The sequence below is a fragment of the Tachyglossus aculeatus genome, chromosome 5 (assembly GCF_015852505.1).
Source record: "Tachyglossus aculeatus isolate mTacAcu1 chromosome 5, mTacAcu1.pri, whole genome shotgun sequence".
In the NCBI taxonomy this organism is placed as follows: domain Eukaryota; kingdom Metazoa; phylum Chordata; class Mammalia; order Monotremata; family Tachyglossidae; genus Tachyglossus; species Tachyglossus aculeatus.
In genome coordinates this window covers 13,818,484-13,838,807 of record NC_052070.1, presented here as the reverse complement: position 1 = coordinate 13,838,807, position 20,324 = coordinate 13,818,484, and the positions used below count along the sequence as shown (strand labels likewise).

At 44.4% G+C, this 20,324-nt stretch overlaps 1 protein-coding gene and 1 non-coding gene across 3 annotated transcripts in view; both read left to right on the top strand.

Moving 5' to 3' along the window:
- DLGAP1 (DLG associated protein 1) overlaps positions 1–20,324 on the top strand; it is a 1,082,148-nt gene that overhangs the window by 328,778 nt on the left and 733,046 nt on the right. The gene's annotated exons all lie outside the window — the stretch shown is intronic.
- Positions 7,752–7,889, top strand: LOC119929028. Its single transcript, XR_005451172.1, has one exon. It is a non-coding gene; the product is annotated as a small nucleolar RNA SNORA7 (small nucleolar RNA).

Below are 20,324 nucleotides of genomic sequence, written 5' to 3'. Positions count from 1 at the left end.
GCTGTATGCACTTGTCCAACCGTTCAGAATTATGTTCAGGCAGTCATCATCATCATCATCAATCGTATTTATTGAGCGCTTACTGCGTGCAGAGCACTGCACTAAACGCTTGGGAAGTACAAATTGGCAACATATAGAGACAGTCCCTACCCAATAGTGGGCTCACACTCTAAAATGGGGAGACAAAACCAAACATACTAACAAAATAAAATAAATAGAATAGATATGTACAAGTAAAATAAATAAATAGAGTAATAAATATGTACAAACATATATACACATATACAGGTGCTGTGGGGAAGGGAAGGAGGTAAGATGGAGGAGATGGAGAGGGGGACGAGGGGGAGAGGGAGGAAGGAAGGGGCTCAGTCTGGGAAGGCCTCCTGGAGGAGGTGAGCTCTCAGTAGGGCCTTGAAGGGAGGAAGAGAGCTAGCTTGGCGGATGGGCAGAGGGAGGGCAGTCAGTGAGGAAGCAGTCGGGCCAAGTGGCTAGAGCATGGGCTTGGGAGTAAAAGGTCCTGTGTTCTAATCCTGGCTCTGACACTTGTCTGTTGAGTGACCTTGGGGAAGTCACTTCACTTCTCAGTGCCTCAGTTTCCTCTTCTGTAAAATGGGGATTAAGACTGTGAGCCCTATGTGGGACTGTGTCCAACCCAGTTATCCTCTATCTACCCCAGTGCTTAGAACAGTACCTGGAAAATAATAAGTGCTTAACAAATACTGTAATTATTATTATTATTCGTCAGTAAGTCAATCTTATTTATTGAGCATTTACTGTGTGCAGAACACTGTACTAAGTTGTTGGGAGAGTACAACGTAACAATATACAGACACAATTCCTGCCCACAGTGAGTTTACAGTCTAGAAGGGGAGATAAATATAGGACACAAGTGCTTAGAGTGCTCTGCACACAGTAAGTGCTCAATAAATACGATTGAATGAATAGATATTAATAGAAATAAATTACAGATATCTGCATAGGTGCTGTGGGGTTGGTAGGGGGATGAATAAAGGGAGCAAGTCGTGGCAATTTAGAAGGCAGTGGAAGAAAAGAAAAAGAGGGCTTAGGGAAGGACTCTTAGAGGTGTGCCTTCAATAAGGCTTTGCCTTTTCCTTCTAGACTGTGAGCCCGTTTTTGGGTAGGGACCGTCTCTATATGTTGCCGCCTTGTACTTCCCAAGTGCTTAGTACAGTGCTCTGCACACAGTAAGCGCTCAATAAATACGATTGAATGAAAGGGGGGAAGAGTAATCATGCCACAGATATGAAGAGGGAAGGTATTCTAATAATAATAATAATAATGTTGGCATTTGTTAAGCACTTACTATGCACCACACACTGTTCTAAGTGCTGGGGAGGATACAAGGTGATCAGGTTGTCCCACATGGGGTTCACAGTCTTAATCCCCATTTTGCTGATCAGTTCACTGAGGCACAGAGAAGTCAAGTGACTTGCCCAAAGTCACACAGCTGACAAGTGGTGGAGTGGGATTTGAACCCACGACCTCTGATTCCCAAGCCCGTGAGACGAGACGTGGGCAAAAGATTGGAGGCGAGATGGACAAGATGGAGGTACAGTGAGAAGGTTGGCACCAGAGGAGTGAAGTATGCAGGCTGGGTTGGAGTAGGAGAGCAGCGAGGTGAAATAGGAGGGGGCTTTAAAGCCAATGGTGAGGAGTTTCTGTTTGATACAGAGGTGGATGAGTGACCACTGGAGTTTCTTTAGGAGAGGGGAAACGTGGCCTGAACTGTTTTGTAGAAAAATGATCTGGGCAACAGAGTGAAGTGGTGTCTGGAGAGGAGAGAGATGAGAGCCTGGAAGAACAGGAAGGTGGCTGACACAATAATCAAGATGCTTTAAAGTGAAAGTAGTTTCCATGCTCGTCGATTGTCAACATTTCAGGTCACTGATCGGGATCTTATATTGCCATTTGATATTGAGTACGGCCCTTAAGGACTCTAGTGGAATTACTGAATAATAATGATAATAATAATGGTATTTGTTAAGGATTTACTATGTGCTAAGCACTGTTCTAAGTGCTGGGGTAGATAAAAGGTAATCGGGTTGTGCCACGTGGGGCTCACAGTCTCAATTCCTATTTTACAAGATGAGGTAAGAAAGGCACAGAGAAGATAAGTGACTTGCCCACGGTCATACAGCGGATAAGTATCAGAGTGGGGATTAGAACCCATGTCCTCTAACTCCCAAGCCGGTACTGTTGCCACTAGATCATATAACTACTTCTTGAGGGACCAAATGTGGGGGTCCAGCTGTAGAGAAGCAGCGTGGCTCAGTGGAAAGAGCACAGGTTTGGAAGTCAGACGTCGTGAGTTCAAATCCCCACTCTGGCAATTGTCAGCTGTGTGACTTTGAGCAAGTCACTTAACTTCTCTGTGCCTCAGTTCCCTCATCTGTAAAACTGAGAATTGACTGTGAGCCCCACATGTGGTAACCTGATCACTTTGTATCCTCCACAGCACTTAGAACAGTGCTTTGCACATAATAAGCACTTAACAAATACCATTAGTTAATTAATTAGTTAGAGAAGATTGGACAACAGTCCAGCTCTGAAGACCTTTTGATTCGTCTGGAGTCTGATACCCTTATATGCTGACACATTCTGTTTAACAATATCCCAAAAGCTGTATTGGCCTTCTTGATTCAGTTTTCATTCATTCATTCAATCATATTTATTGAGTGCTTACTGTATGCAGAGCACTGTACTAAACACTTGGAAAAGTACAATAGAGCAATAAAGAGAGACAATCCCTGCCCACAGCTAGCTCGTGGTCAAGAAGCGGGCGGTGGGTTGTCGGGGCTGGGCGGGGGGAGAGACGTCAATACAAATAAGCAGAGTCAATATAAATAAATGAAATGGTGGATATAGACGTAAGGCCTTCATTCATTCATTCATTCATTCATTCAATCTTATTTATTGAGCACTTACTGTGTGCAGAGCACTGTACTAAGCGCTTGGGAAGTACAAGTTGGCAACATATAGAGACAGTCCCTACCTAACAACAGGCTCACAGTCTAGAAGGGGGAGACAGAGAACAAAACAAACCATATTAACAAAATAAAATAAATAGAATAAATATATACAAATAAAATAAATAAATGGAGTAATAAATACGTACAAACATATCTACATATATACAGGTGCTGTGGGGAGGGGAAGGAGGTAAGGCGGGGGGGGAGGAGGGGGGAAGGAATGGAGGGGGCTCAGTCTGGGAAGACCTCCTGGAGGAGGTGAGCTCTCAGTAGGGCCTTGAAGGGAGGAAGAGAGCTAGCTTGGAGGATGTGGAGAGGGAGGGCATTCCAGGCCAGGGGGTTGACGTGGGCCGGGGGTCGACGGCGGGACAGGCGAGAACAAGGCATGGTGAGGAGATTAGTGGCAGAGGAGCAGAGGGTGCGGGCTGGGCAGGAGAAGGAGAGAAGGGAGGTGAGGTAGGAGGGGGCGAGGTGATGGACAACCTTGAAGCCGAGGATGAGGAGTTTCTGCCTGATGCGTAGGTTATTGGTAGCCACTGGCGATTTTTGAGGAGGGGAGAAACATGCCCAGAGCAGTTCTGGACAAAGACAATCTGGGCAGCAGTGTGAGGTATGGATTGAAGAGGGGAGAGACAGGAGGATGGGAGATTGGAGTGGAGGCTTATACAGTAATCCAGACGGGATAGGATGAGAGCTTGAAGGAGCAGGGTAGCAGTTTGGATGGAGAGGAAAGGGCAGATCGTGGCAATGTTGCGGAGGTGAGACCGGCAGGTTTTGGTGATGGCTTGGATTTGAGGGGTGAACGAGAGAGCGGAGTCGAGGATGACACCAAGGTTGCGGACTTGTGAGACGGGAAGGATGGTAGTGCCGTCACCAGTGATGGGAAAGTCAGGGAGAGGGCAGGGTTTGGGAGAGAAGACAAGGAGTTCAGTCTTGGACATGTTTAAAAGGTGTGAAAGGGGAGGGAATTCCAGGCTAGAAGCAGAGCATGATTGAGGAATTGGTGGTGAACTAGGTGAGACTGAGGTACGGTGAGTCGGTTGGTGTTAGAGGAGTTTCTGCCTGATGAGTAGGTTGATTGGTAGCCACTGGAGATTTTTGAGGAGGAGAGTAACATGCCCAGAGCGTTTCTGGACAAAGACAATCCGGGCAGCGGCGTGAAGTATGGATTGAAGTGGGGAGAGATAGGAGGATGAGAGATTGGAGAGGAGGCTGATACAGTAATCCAGACGGGATAGGATGAGAGCTTGAACGAGCAGGGTAGCAGTTTGGATGGAGAGGAAAGGGCAGATCTTGGCAATGTTCCCAGACTGAGCCCCCTTTTTCCTCGCCTCCTCCCCATCTCCCCAGCCCTACCTCCTTCCCCTCCCCACAGCACCTGTTTATATGTTTGTACAGATTTATTTCTCCATTCATTTTACTTGTACATATTTACTATTTATTTTATTAATGATGTGTATATAGCTATAATTCTATTTATTCTGATGATATTGACACCTGTCTACTTGTTTTTTGTTGTTTGTCTCCCCCTTCTAGACTGTGAGCTCATTGTTGGGTAGGGACTGTCTCTATATGTTGCCAGCTAGTACTTCCCAAGTGCTTAGTACAGTGCTCTGCACACAGTAAATGCTCAATAAATACAATTGAATAAATGAAGTGTTGTGGGGCAGAGAAATGTGGGGAACAGCCAAGGGTTCACGTCAGGATGAAGCAGGAGGGAGTTGGAGATGAAGAAAAGTAGGGCTTAGTCTGGAAAGTCCTCATGGAGGAGATGTGCCTCCAGTAAGGTTTTGAAGGTGGGGAGAGTAATTGTCTGGAGGATTTGAGGAAAGAAGACATTCCAGGCCAGAGGTGGGATGTGGGCCAGGGATCCATGGCAAGGCAGGCGAGATCAAGGTACAGTAAGAAGGTTAGTACCAGAGGAACAAAGTGTGCAGGCTGCGTTGTACAAGGATAGAAGTGAAGTGAGGTAGGAGGGGGCAAGGTGAAGGAGTAATTAAAAGCCAACGGTGAGGGGTTTTTGTTTGATACAAAGGTGAATAGGCAACCACTGGAGATTTTTTAGGAGAGGGGTGACATATACTGACCGTTTCTGTAGAAAGATGGTCCGGGCCGTGGAGTGAACTATGGTCTGGAGAGGTGAGAAACAGGAGGTTGGTAGGTCAGCTAGGAAGCTGATGCAGTAATCTCAGCAGGATAGGATAAGTGATTGTGTTAACTTGGTAGCAATTTGGATGGAGAGGAAAGGTAGGATTTTAGCAATGTTGTGAAGGTGGGACCGACAAGATTTTGTGATATATTGAATATGTGACTTGAATGAGAGAGCGGCGTCAAGGTTAATGCCAAGGTTACGGGTCTGTGAAATGGGAAAGATGGTGGTGCCGTCTTCAGCGATAGGAAAGTCCGACTTCTTTTTCTATCATTGCATTATGGGTCAATGTGCTGCCTAACAATAGTAATAATAATAACAATAATAAAATTGTTGCACCAGCTATGCGCTTACTATGTGCCAGGTGCTGTACTAAGCACTGGGATGGATCCAAGCAAATCAGATTGGACACAGTCCCTATTCATTCATTCATTCATTCATTCAATCATATTTATTGAGCGCTTACTGTGTGCAGAGCACTGTACTAAGTGCTTGGGAGAGTACAAATTGGCCACATATAGAGACGGGCCCTTCCCAGAAATGGGCTTACCCCATCCCACATGGGGCTACCCAAATCTCACAACAAACAAGGGCAGAGCTGGGATTAGAACAGTTCCTTCTGACTCCGAGGCCCGTGCTCTATCCGCTATGCTGCGCTACCTCTCCAGAGAACAGAATCCTGTCACAGCAATTACCTCTGTGTTGCCGGTATGAATCTTTATTTGTGTGTGTAGCTTCATTGGTACAGTTTGAAACATCAGCTCCATTTCTCCTAGGCTCATCATTACCACCCGGTTGATTCAGTGAAGCAGTTAAAATCAGTCATGTGATTTTTTGGGTGTTCATTTATTCTTTCATTCAATCATATTTACTGAGCCCGCAACCTTGGTGTCATCCTTGACTCTGCTCTCTCGTTCACCCCACACATCCAATCCGTCACCAAAACCTGCCAGTCTCACCTCCGCAACATCGCCAAGATCCACCCTTTCCTCTCCATCCAATCTGTTACCTTGCTGGTACAATCTCTCATCCTATCCCGACTGGAGTACTGCATCAGCCTCGTTTCTGATGTCCCATCCTCCTGTCTCTCCCTGCTTCAGTCTATACTTCACTCCGCTGCCCGGATTATCTTTCTACAGAAATGATCAAGGCATGTCACCCCCTTCCTAAAAAATCTCCAGCGGTTACCTATTAACTTTCATATGAAGAAAAACTCGTCACTATTGGCTTCAAAGCTTTCCATCACCTCGCCCCCTCCTACTTCACCTCCCTTCTCTCCTTCTACAGCCCAGCCCGCAAACTCTGCCTCTCTGCAGCTAACGTCCTCACTGTTCCTCATTCTTGCCTGTCCCACTGCCGACCCCAGCCCACGTCCTACCTCTGGCCTCCTCACATCCGATAAACTATCTCTAATCCCCTCTTTAAAGCCCTACCGAGAGCTCACCTCCTCTAGGAGGCCTTCCCAGATTGAGACCCCCTTTTTATCTTCTCTTCTTCCCCTCCCCATCGCCCCTACTCCGTCTCTCTGCTCTACCCCTTCCCCTCCCCACAGCACTTGTGTCTATTTGTACATATTTATTAGTCTATTTTAATGATGTGTATATGTCTATTATTCTATTTATCTATTTTAATGGTATTGACACCTGTCTACTTGTTTTGTTTTGTTTTCTGCCTCTCCCTTCTGGACTGTGAGCCCACTGTTGGGTAGGGATTTTCTCTATCTGTTGCCAAATTGTACTACCCAAGCGCTTAGTACAGTGCTCTGCACACAGTAAGTGCTCAATAAATCTTATTGAATGAATGAAGGAAGGAAGGAAGGAAGGAAGGAAGGAAGGAGCACTTACTGTCTGTAGAGCACTGTACTGAGCACTTGGGAGGGACGAGAAACAGGAAACAATGAGCTGTGTCGCTCTCTAGGATGCATTCTGAGGCTATTTCAATTGCACTGCTTTTTAATAAAGAAATTGTATTATGTGATGTTGCCTTGCCACTTTTGAGTATCTTATCTGAAAATCTGTTCCTTGCCATGTTTATCTCCTGTTAACATAAACTATGTGCCCTGTGAATTTCTGGGGACTGAATTTGAAATTGCTCCTGCCTGGCAGATATTTGCCGTTTTACCTCATAGGCCATAATAATAATAATAATAATAATGGCATTTATTAAGTGCTTACTATGTGCAAAGCACTGTTCTAGGTGCTGGGCACTGTTCTAAGCACTGTCTAGGCCTTAGACAAAGGAGGGAAAACAGAATGAGTCGTCTTGTATCTTCCATATTGATAATTCAATTTGATGTTTCAAAGGAAGTTGCATTCATAATCATATTCTGGTATAAGCAAAAATGTTAATGGGAAGAATGCAGGTTAATGACTTCTTGGACTTTCTCATAGGTTAAACTGCATCAATACCAACTCCCTGAGGTGTGATGAATGTCCATTCGTCAATACTATACTATACCTATTTGTAAAGACTGTGGAAATGATTAGTGGGCTATTACTTTGCTTTGGACACTTAGCTTGGGTGAGGTGTAGTTGGATTATTAAAGTGGACAATAGGTTAATACCACCTCTCTGAGGTGTGATGAAGATGAATTAGTTACCACTACTCTATATTCCCTCTCAGGGTTGCATCTGGAGAGTTTCCAGTCCTCTACCAGACTCGACTACGGGAGGGAGAGTCAAGCAGAGGCATACCCATTCCATTCCTAGCTTGGCCAGTGGCTAGTGAATGAAAGGCAATCTGCTTCAAGTCAAAACTCGCCTGTGTCGGGCAGCAGTGGCATGGGAGAATGTTGAGGGTGGAGACTCATTAATTGCTTGGAAGGAGGCAGTGGAAAACCACTTCCATATTTTTACCAAGAAAACTCTATGGATCCACTACCGGAATGATTGTAGATGAAAGTGGAGCATTCTGGAAGAGATATGTCCATGACGTCGCAATGGGTCAGACACGACTAGACAGCATAAGACATCAACAAGTCTATATATAGTTGTAAAGACTGGAAATAACTAGGATGCTATTATTTTTCTTTGGACATTTAACTTGGGTTAGATGGACTGTGAAGATGGGTAGTAGGTTAATACCATCTCCCTGAGGTGTGTTGAAGATGAAGTCGTTAATACTCTACTATGCATATTTATAAGGGAATAATTTGTAAGCTATTATTTTGGTTTGGACATTTACCTTGAGTTAGGCGTAGATTATCAATGGGTTAATACCACCTTCCAGAGGTGTGATGAACATGCATTATTTAATTCTACACATATTTGTAAAGAACTGTCAAATGATTAGTGTGCTATTAGTTTGTTTTGGACACTTACCTTGGGTTAGGTGTAGATGGACTATGGTAGATAGACTACGAAGATGCAAATGGGTGGAAACGTCTATGTTTTAGAGAGTTTCCCCCTTCTAGACTGTGAGCCCACAGTTGGGTAGAGGCCGTCTCTATATGTTGCAAACTTGTACTTCCCAAGCGCTTAGTACAGTGCTTTACACACAGTAAGCGCTCAATAAATACAATTGAATGAATGAATGAATAACTTCAGGGTTCATAAAGGAACTTTGATGTCCTTATTTGCATAAAATACCATCCTATTTGCCTGAGAAATCATGCAGCAGGAATCTCTGAATGTCTCTCTCTTTATATGCAATAGCACAATCTTTACCCACTCATAGTGTGGAACATAGTTTGTTATACATAATGTTTTCAGGCACACTTACTTGTATCCATAGGATCACAGACACATACACAAACACGCACACACACATACACACACACTCTGCATTCAGAAGAAATGCTTGACCTTGTGCTCAGAGTTACCTGGTCCAAAGAATAACCCCAAACTGAATATGTGCCCTACCTCCTTCCCCTCCCCACAGCACCTGTATGTATGTTTGTACAGATTTATTACTCTATTCATTTTACTCGTACAGATTTACTATTCTATTTATTTCATTTTGTTACTATGTTTTGTTTTGTTGTCTGTCTCCCCTTTCTAGACTGTGAGCCCATTGTTGGGTAGGGACCGTCCCTATACGTTGCCAACTTGTACTTCCCAAGCACTTAGTACAGTGCTCTGCACACAGTAAGCACTCAATAAATACGATTGAAAGAATGAATGCGCCCTAGTGAGGAAAGAAAACCTGGACCCCCAGAAGAGTTAGAAGGACTCATATCTTCTCCTGGGGTTATTAGAGGGGGATTCCTCAAAGATGGGGCAATAAAGACTCTCTGAAAGACCTGCTCTATGCATAAGGAGAGCCTGTGAAGTCAAACAGCAGCATGGCCTAATACAAAGAGCACAGGCTTTGGATTCAGAGAACCTGGGTCCTAATCCCGGCTCTGTGTGACCTTGGGCTAGTCATTTAATTTCTCCGTGAAACAGTTACCTCATCCATAAAAGGAGAAGTAAGACTGGGAGCCCCATGTGGGACAGGGACTATGTCCAACCTGATTAGCCTGTATCTACCCCAGCATTTAGTACAGTGCCTGACACATAGTAAGTAATTAACCAATACCATTAATAAAAGAAAAGTCTTTATGTGATGTGGCAAACTCCACTTGACACAATTACCGCTACCTTCTTAGTGGTCACATGAAAGGAAAGTGATGTTAGCTGGGGTATCTGGAACAAAATGGAGGAATGAGAGAGGACAAGGGGATAAGAAGTTTCAATATACAAGATAGAGGTGACACCATAGGTGTGATAGCTGTGAACACAGAGGGGGAAATTCTTCTTTGATCTTGTCTGATCTTTGATCTCGTCTGTCTCCACACTCACCTATTGCTCACATCCTCCCTTTGTCCTAGAATTCCCTCCCACTTCACATGCAATAGATCCTCACTCTCCCTACCTTAAAAACTCTCCTAAAATCAGATCTCCTCTAAGAGGGCTACCCCTTGACTAAGCCTCATTTCCCCTACTCCCTTTCCTTTCTGAGTTGCTTATGCATTGGAGAAGCAACGTGGCTCAGTAGAAAGAGCACGGGCTTTGAAGTCAGAGGTCATGGGTTCAAATCCCAGCTCCGCCAACTATCAGCTGTGTGACTTTGGGCAAGTAACTTAACTTCTCTGTGCCTCAGTTACCTCATCTGTAAAATGGGGATAAAAATGGTGAGCCTCCCATGAGACAACCTGATCATCATCATCATCATCATCATGGGGCTCCAAGTCTTACTTGCCCAAGGTCACACAGAGCCGGAATTAGGACCCATGTCCTCTGAATCCAAAACCTGATCACCTTGTAACCTCCCCAGTGCTTAGAACAGTGCTTTGCACATAATAAGTGCTTAACAAATATCATCATTATTAAGTGCTTAGTCCAGTGCTCTGCACACAGTAAGCCCTCAATAAATACGATTGAATGAATTACCCTTAAAGCATTTGTCGTTCACCCCACCAACAGCAACGAAGCACTTATGAGCAATGTTCTTATACCCTGACATTTCTCTAATCTGTAATTTATTACAATGTCTGTCTCCCTCTCTGTATTGTTAGCTCCTTGTGGGCAGGGATCATATCTACCAACTCTATTGCACTGTATGCTTCCAAGTACTCAGGACAGTGCTCTGCACATAGTAAGTGCTCAATAAACACAACTGTGACCGATTGATTGATAGTTGGCCTTTGTGTTCAAGGAGATACTAGGGAAATTAAAAATAGTAAATATAGCATGGCTTAGTGAGAAAGCACGTAGCAGAAATGGCATGGCCCAGTGGGATGCCCTAGGCGAGAAGGAACGTGGCCTAGTGGTTAGAGCCCAGACCTGGGACTCAGAAGGATCTATGTTTTAATCCTGGCTCTGCCACTTGTCTGCTGTATGTTCTTGGGCAAGTCATTTAACTTCTCTGTGCTTCAGTTACTTCAGATGAAAAATGGGGATTAAGACTGTGACCCCGACCTGGGACATGGGTTGTATCCAACCTGATCTGCTTGTTTCTGCCCCAGCGCTTACTACAGTGCTTGGCACATAGTAGGCACTTAACAAATGCCACAATTTTAGGCGAGTCAAATACCTTGTCACAGGCTCTCACTTTGGGAAAGTCATTTCCCCTTTTTTTTGCCTCAACTTTAATGAGAACATCTTATCCTGCCAGGGATGATGTGAAGATATAAGGGTATGTTAAATCATATATTTGGGTGTGCTTTAGACTGTAGATTGTAAGTCCCTTGTGGTCAGGGAATTTGTCTACCAACTCCATTATTTCATTATATTGTACTCTCCCAAGTGTGTAGTGCAGTGATTAAAGTCCTAATCCCCATTTTACAAATGTGGTAACTGAGGCACAGAGAAGCTAAGTGACTTGCCCGAGGTAAGTGGCAGAGCAAGGATTAGAACCCAGATTCTCTTACTCCCAGGCCCATACTCTTTCCCCTAGGCCATGCTGTTTCTCAAATATAAATGAAAATGTAGATATGATTGATTGATTGATTTGGAATAGATACTTATTTAGACTTGAGAAAACAGCTCTTGACTTCACTTGACTCATTGACTGCGTAGTCAGACCTCCCATGACTTTGATCTTACAAGACCTACTAACTTTCTGTTTCTAATACCAAGCAAGAAGCCCGTCTCTTAACCCTCATAGATTTTATTTCAGCTGTGCCCTTTTGGAAGTGATAGCATTTAAAACTAATAAATGACTAGAACTGTCACCAGCTATTTGCTCTAAAATGTATATATGAATGAAAATACTTTGCCCAGCTTCTTGTGAAATTGAGGAATTGGGGGGGACATTGAATGCATTATAAAAGTGGCATTAAAATGTTCTACTCTTGGCAAATGTTAGAGAGAGCCAGCTCAGCAAGGCCTTTGTTATCATTGTAAAAAGCAGGGTAACTTTTTATTCACTTGCAAATGTTCTCAGAAAATGACTTCTTGTTTGTTGAAAATCATGGGCAAGATTCCCATTTTTCTGATAATGCTGATGACTTAAAGAAATAATATCTTCTTGTTCTGTTGCAATTGGAAGCAGAATTGTAGGTTGAAGATTTCAGATGTGCTATTGTTGAAGTTACCACATTTTGTGGGGATTAGCAATTCACTTTCTTAGCATCAGTCTAGGTTGTTCTAACTGCACTAGTGTTATAAAAATGATAGATGTTAAGCAGAATATTTTTAATGCTTCTTGTTAAGCTATATGCCAGGAAATGTGATGGGCACTGGCGTAATAATAATAATAATAATAATAACAATAATAATAATAATAATAATAATAACATTTATTAAGTGCTTACTATGTGCAAAGCACTGTTCTAAGTGCTGAAGAGGTTACAAGGTGATCAGGTTGTCCCACGTGGGGCTCACAGTCTTAATCCCCATTTTACAGATGAGGTAACTGAGGCATAGAGAAGTTAAGTGACTTGCCCAAAGTCACACAGCCGACAATTGGCAGAGCCGGAATTTGAACCCATGACTTCTGACTCCAAAGCCTGGGCTCTTTCCACTGAGCCACACTGGGTAGATACATGCTAATCAGGCTGGATACAATCAATGTCCCAAATAGGGCTCAGTCTTAATCCCCATTTTATAGATGAGGGAACTGAGGGACAGAGAACCTAGATGACTTGCCCAAGGTCACACAGCAAGTAAGTGGCAGAGACAGGATTAGAACCCACATTCTCTGATGCCCACGACCATGCTCTTTGCAGTAGGCTGTTTCTCAAATGTAAAACTTCCCTAAAATATTAGTTCATATATTGAAAATACAGTCACAAGTGTTTGAATAAATTCCACTTTTAATGTCCTTAGGCCATTTGGAATCAAGTATTTTTCATTCATTCATTCATTCATTCATTCATTCATTCAGTATTTATTGAGCACTTTTGGTGTATAGAGAAATGTACCAAATTCCAGGGAAAGGTACCAGGGAATGATTTGCACAAGTGTGTGTCCCGTGGGGACTCACAGTCTAAGGCTAAGTGGGAGTAGGTGGATACACATCATCATCATCAATCGTATTTATTGAGTGCTTACTGTGTGCAGAGCACTGTACTAAGCGCTTGGGAAGTACAAGGTGGCAACATATAGAGACAGTCCCTACCCAACAGTGGGTTCACAGTCCAAAAGGGGGAGACAGAGAACAAAACCAAACATACAACAAAATTACACAAAGATTAAAATGTTCAATTCAACCAAATAACTAAAAAAAAAAAAAAAAGGACAACATAGATCAATCAATCAATCAATCAATCGTATTTATTGAGCGCTTACTATGTGCAGAGCACTGTACTAAGCGCTTGGGAAGTACAAATTGGCAACACATAGAGACAGTCCCTACCCAACAGTGGGCTCACAGTCTAAAAGGGGGAGTCAGAGAACAGAACCAAACATACCAACAAAATAAAATAAATAGATTTGAACACAGGTTGAAAACATGGTGCAAGAAATGAGACCAAAAAAAAGACATTCTTTCCAGTCTGTCAGTCTCCCACCCCAAGATTAACCTGCATCCTGAGAGCAATGTGAAAACTATGCTCTCAGAAAATTCAGGAGGGAGGAAGAATACATTCACCGTACACTTCACTTTATTCTGAAGCAGCAGTTGAGTGAGTTTGCCTTTCAGAGACATTGGATCCATTTTTGTGGCCAATTTCACCCCCTTCCTTAGAAGATTTGTGATTTTGAGTGAGTGGGGGGCACATCACCCATGGCATTTCCAAGGAGAGGAACCATCCCAAATTCATTTGATATTATTCTTTTTGTTTTCGGGACTATAAGCTCGTTGTGGGCAGGGATTGTCACTCTATTGTTGTATTGTACTTTCCCAAGCACTTAATACAGTGCTTTGCACAAAGTAAGTGCTTAATAAATTACTATATTGAATTTATGTTAAGAGAAAATTGACGCTGCCTTTTTTATTCAATGAAAAATAATTTATCCCAATTAGTATGGTTGGGTTTTACAAGAGCCTAGTTTTATTGGTAAAATGTCAAAATCTTTCTCTTAGTGGAAACTGTTTTCTTGCAGAGAAGGCAGCCATTTATATATCCAGAAAACATCTCTCTTTGGTGTACAAACCCATAGAGAGAGCCAAAGGTTTTTCTGGCCCACTTGTGGCCCACTGCACTTAAAAAACTGCAGGTCGCATTGGGACAACCCAGCCCCACAGAACCTAGATACATATCCTGTCACTCTACTATTTCCCTTCTCTATAATTTCATTTTTAATGAGTGGCTCACCATGTAGACCGAAATCTCCTTATGAGTGGGGATCATGTCTAGCAATTTTCAAGTATTGTACTTTCCCAAGTGCTTATTTCAGGGCTCTGCACACAGTAGGAGCTAATAAATATGATTGATTGTAAGGAGAGGGTACAGGTAGGTGAGTACTACTTATAGCCCAGGTGAAAGGCTCTCTTCCAAGCTGCGAGACTTGTTTTTTCACCTCTCAACTTCCATGTGTACCGTTATCTGCCGTTTTGCATGTGGATGCCTTCATTCATTTATTCAGCACTGTGGCTTAGTGGAAAGAGCCTGGGCTTGGGAGTCAGAGGATGTGGGTTCGAATTCCAGCTCCGCCACTTATCAGCTGTGTGATCTTGGGCAAGTTGCTTAACTTCTCTGTTCCTCAGTTACCTCATCTGTAAACTGGGGATTAAGATTGTGAGACCCATGTGGGACAACCTGATTACCTTGTATCTACCACAGTGCTATGAACGGTGCTTGGCACATAGTAAGCGCTTAATAAATACCATTATTATTATTATTATTACTGGGTGCAGAGCACAGTACTAAGTGCTTGGAAAATACAATCGAGCAATAAGGAGAGACAATCCCTGACCACAACAGGCTAACAGACTAATAATAATAATGATGATGATGGTATTTGTCTTAATCCCCATTTTACAGATGAGGTAACTGAGGCACAGAAAAGTTAAGTGACTTGCCCAATGTCACACAGCTGACAAGTGGCAGAGCCAGGACTACAACCCAGACCTCTGACTCCCAAGCCTGTGCTCTTTCCAGTAAACCGTGCTGCTCAGAGGGCGAGACAGACATCAAAACAAGTAAACAGGCATCAGTACAAATGAATAGAATTATAGAATATATTATATACATATACACAAGTGCTGTGGGACAGGGGAGAGAACAAAAGAAGCGAGTCGAGGTGATGCAGAAGGCGGGGGAGCTGAGGAAAAGGCAGTTTAGTCTGGGAAGGCCTCTTGGAGGAGGTGCACCTTCAGTAAGGCTTTTGAAGGTGGAAGAGTGATAGTTTGGCAGATTTGAGGAAGGAGGGCCAGGGGTCAGAGGTGAGACAGGCTAGATGGAAGCCCAGTGAGAAGGTTAGCACCAGCGGAGTGGAGTGTGCGGGATGAAATGGAGAAGGAGAGAAGGGAAGTGAGCTAAGAAGCAGCAAGGTGATGGAGAGCTTTCAAGACAATAGTGAGGAGTTTCTGTTTGATGCGGAGGTTGACAGGCAACCACTGGAGATTTTTGAGGAGGCAGGTGACATGCCCAGAGTGTTTCTGTAGAAAGATAATCTGGACAGCATAGTGAAGTGTGGACTGAAATGGGGAGAGGCAGGAGGTTGGGAGGTAAGAAAGGAGGCTGATGCCTCCTAGTAACCCAGGCGAGATAGGATGAGTGATTGTAATCTCCAGTGGCTACCAATCAATCTGCGCATCAGGCAGAAACTCTTCACCCTGGGCTTTAAGGCTGTCCACCACCTCGCCCCCTCCTACCTCACCTCCCTTCTCTCCTTCTACAGCCCACCCCGCACCCTCCGCTCCTCTGCCGCTAATCTCCTCACCGTACCTCATTCTTGCCTGTCATCATCATCATCATCAATCGTATTTATTGAGCACTTACTATAGGCAGAGTACTGTACTAAGCGCTTGGGAAGTACAAATTTGCAACATATAGAGTCAGTCCCTACCCAACAGTGGGCTCACAGTCTAAAAAGGGGAGACAGAAAACAAAACCAAACATACTAACAAAATAAAATAAATAGAATAGATATGTACAAATAAAATAAATAAATAAATAGAGTAATAAATATGTACAAACATATATACATATATACAGGTTCTGTGGGGAAGGGAAGGAGGTAAGATGGGGGGATGGAGAGGGGGACGAGGGGGGAGAGGAAGGAAGGGGCTCAGTCTGGGAAGGCCTCCTGGAGGAGGTGAGCTCTCAGCAGGGCCTTGAAGGGAGGAAGAGAGCTAGCTTGGCGGATGGGCAGAGGGAGGCCATTCCAGGCCCGGGGGATGACGTGGGCCGGGGGTCGATGGCGGGACAGGTGAGAGCGAGGTACGGTGAGGAGATCAGCAGTGGAGGAGCAGAGGGTGCAGACTGGGCTGTAGAAGGAGAGAAGGGAGGTGAGGTAGGAGGGGGCAAGGTGATGGACAGCCTTGAAGCCCAGGGTGAGGAGTTTCTGCCTGATGCGTAGGTTGATTGGTAGCCACTGGAGATTTTTGAGGAGGGGAGTGATATGCCCAGAGCGTTTCTGGACAAAGATAATCCGGGCAGCAGCATGAAGTATGGATTGAAGTGGAGAGAGACACGAGGATGGGAGATCAGAGAGAAGGCTGATGCAGTAGTCCAGACAGGATAGATTGAGAGCTTGAATGAGCAGGGTAGCGGTATGGATGGAGAGGAAAGGGCGGATCTTGGAAATGTTGTGGAGCTGAGACCGGCAGGTTTTGGTGACGGCTTGGATGTGAGGGGTGAATGAGAGAGCGGAGTCGAGGATAACACCAAGGTTGCGGGCTTGTGAGACGGGAAGGTTGGTAGTGCCGTCAACAGAGATGGGAAAGTCAGGGAGAGGGCAAGGTTTGGGAGGGAAGACAAGGAGTTCAATCTTCGACATGTTGAGCTTTAGGTGGCGGGCAGACATCCAGATTGAGATGTCCTGAAGGCAGGAGGAGATGCGAGCCTGGAGAGAGGGGGAGAGAGCAGGGGCAGAGATGTAGATCTGGGTGTCATCAGCTTAGAGATGATAGTTGAAGCCGTGGGAGTGAATGAGGTCACCAAGGGAGTGCGTGTAGATCGAGAACAGAAGGGGACCAAGCACTGAACTTTGGGGAACCCCCACAGTAAGAGGATGGGAGGGGGAGGAGGAGCCTGCAAAAGAGACTGAGAAAGAACGACCGGAGAGGTAAGAGGAGAACCAGGAGAGGACGGAGTCTGTGAAGCCAAGGTCAGATAGTGTGTTGAGGAGAAGGGGGTGGTCCACAGTGTCAAAGGCAGCTGAGAGGTCGAGAAGGATTAGGACAGAGTATGAGCCGTTGGACTTGGCAAGCAGGAGGTCATTGGTGACCTTTGAGAGGGCAGTTTCCGTGGAATGTAGGGGACGGAAGCCAGACTGGAGGGGGTCGAGGAGAGAGTTGTTGTTGAGGAATTGTAGGCAGCGCGTGTAGACAACTCGTTCAAGGAGTTTGGAAAGGAATGGTAGGAGGGATATGGGGCGATAACTAGAAGGTGAGGTGGGGTCAAGAGAGGGTTTTTTTAGGATGGGAGAGACATGGGCATGTTTGAAGGCAGAGGGGAAGGAACCAGTGGAGAGTGAGTGGTTGAAGATGGAAGTTAAGGAGGGGAGAAGGGATGGAGCGAGAGATTTCATGAGATGAGAGGGAATGGGGTCAGAAGCACAGGTGGCCGGAGTAGCACTTGAGAGGAGGGAGGAGAGTTCCTCTGAGGATACTGCTGGGAAGGATGGGAGAGTAGCAGAGAGTGTTGAGAGCCGGGGGGATGGAGAAAGGGGGGGAAGAGACTTTGGGGAGTTCGGACCTGATGGATTTAATTTTGTTAATGAAGTAGGAGGCCAGATCGTTGGGGGTGAGGGAAGGAGGAGGGGGAGGAACTGGGGGCCTTAGAAGGGAGTTGAATGTACGGAAGAGCTGGCGGGGGTGATGGGCATGGGTGTCAATAAGGGAGGAGAAATAGTTTTGTCTGGCAGAAGAGAGGGCTGAGTTAAGGCAGGAAAGGATAAACTTGAAGTGAACGAGGTTGGCATGGTGTTTAGACTTTCGCCAGCAGCGTTCGGCAGCTCGAGCATAAGAGCGAAGGAGGCGGACAGTGGCAGTGATCCAGGGCTGTGGGTTAGTGGTACGAGAGCGGCGAAGGGAAAGAGCGGCGAAGGGATGTCCCGCCATCGACCCCAGGCCCACGTCATCCCCCGGGCCTGGAATGCCCTCCCTCTGCCCATCCGCCAAGCTAGCTCTCTTCCTCCCTTCAAGGCCTTACTGAGAGCTCACCTCCTCCAGGAGGCCTTCCTAAACTGAGCCCCGTCCTTCCTCTCCCCCTCGTCCCCCTCTCCATCCCCCCCATCTTACCTCCTTCCCTTCCCCACAGCACCTGTATATATGTTTGTACATATTTATTACTCTATTTATTTTACTTGTACATATCTATTCTATTTATTTTATTTTGTTAGTATGTTTGGTTTTGTTCTTTTTCTCCCCCTTTTAGACTATGAGCCCACTGTTGGGTAGGGACTGTCTCTATATGTTGCCAACTTGCACTTCCCAAGCGCTTAGTACAGTGCTCTGCACACAGTAAGTGCTCAATAAATACGACTGATGATGATGATGATGATTGTACTAACGTGGTAGTGGTTTGGATAGAGAGGAAAGGGCGGATCTTGGAGATATTATGAAGGTGAAACTGGCAGAATTTGGTGACAGAGTAGATATGTGGAGTAAATGTGATTCTTTCCATTAGGTGAGACAGGAGCAGGTCCAAAAGGAATGGAGGAAAAAATTCCACATTCAGTGTGTGGAATGGAATGGGGCTGGGTTGGAAGTGGTTGGGATGAAAGAGCAGAAAACATATGATCGACCAAACTCAGACCTGCTCAAGCAATGCTTGAAACTGGCCCAGTTCATTCCTAGATGTATCTTTAGAAACTTTGGAAGATATGTATCGTTTCCTCAGAGGATCCACTGTAGCCTCCTCTTTCCTCTAGGTTGTTTTACACTGAGTAAAACAGACTTTTTTGTTCTTTTGGTTTGCTAGGTCTCGGGACTTGAAACCAAGGGTTGTTCAGTTGAAGTTACTACAGGAGCCCATTAAAATCTTGGCAATGGAAACTTATGCATTTTGGGAAAATATTGCTGCCTGCATGCAATCGTAAATCACTTTTCTGGGCGAAAGACATTGGTCATTTTTTAAATATTGTTTTTGTAAAATACCCAAAGTCTTGATTTCCAGATATATGGTATGCAGAGGTTCAGCAAAAATAAAAAAAGTTAAATTATAGTAGGCATTAAAAGCTTCTGAATCAAATGCTAGTGTTTAATGTTCCTAACTTCATAAGAAATGAGCAAACTTAAATTTAAAATATTAATAAAGCAATTACTTCTTATGTGACATTTTTGTCTAGAGCAATTTGTATAATTCAGGTACATAGCCTGGCATTCGCTCTATAAAAAAGCACTCTGTGGTGGCAATTCCATTTTCTTACTGATTGATGTAGTTTAAGATATAAGAAATCTTTTGGAATAAGGTTATTAAAAGTGTTGGCATTTCTAGTCTTTAAATTTACTACAGCAGGTGGATGGCATTTCTCATATGAAATCCTTTATTTAAGACCTGAATGTCTAAAATTCTGTGTCCTTAGTTCTTTCCTAAATCTATCTTTCCCCCCTTTAATCAACCAATCAGTGGTATAATGATGATAATAATAATGATGATGGTATTTGTTAAGCACTTACTCTGTGCCAAGCACTGTTCTGAGCACTGGGGTAGAAACAAGGTAATGAGGTTGTCCCACGTGGGGCTTACAGTTTTAATCCCCATTTTACAGATGAGGTAACTGGGGCACAGAGAAGTTAACTGACTTGCCCAAAGTCACACAGCTGACAATCAATCAATCAATCGTATTTATTGAGCGCTTACTGTGTGCAGAGCACTGTACTAAGCGCTTGGGAAGTACAAGATGGCAACATATAGAGACAGTCCCTATGGCAGAGCCAGGATTAGAACCCATGACCTCTGTCTCCTGAGCCCATGCTCTTTCCACTAAGCCATGCTGCTTCTCATACCCTCAATGGTACGTATTGAACACTTGCTGTGTGTTGTGTACTAAGGGATTGCAAGCATATAATACAATAGACTTATAATAATAATTATAATGATGGTATTTGTTAAGCGCTTACTATGTGCAAATCACTGTTCTAAGTGCTCGGGGGATACAAGATGATCAGGTTGTCCCACTTGCGGCTCACAGTCTTAATCCCCATTT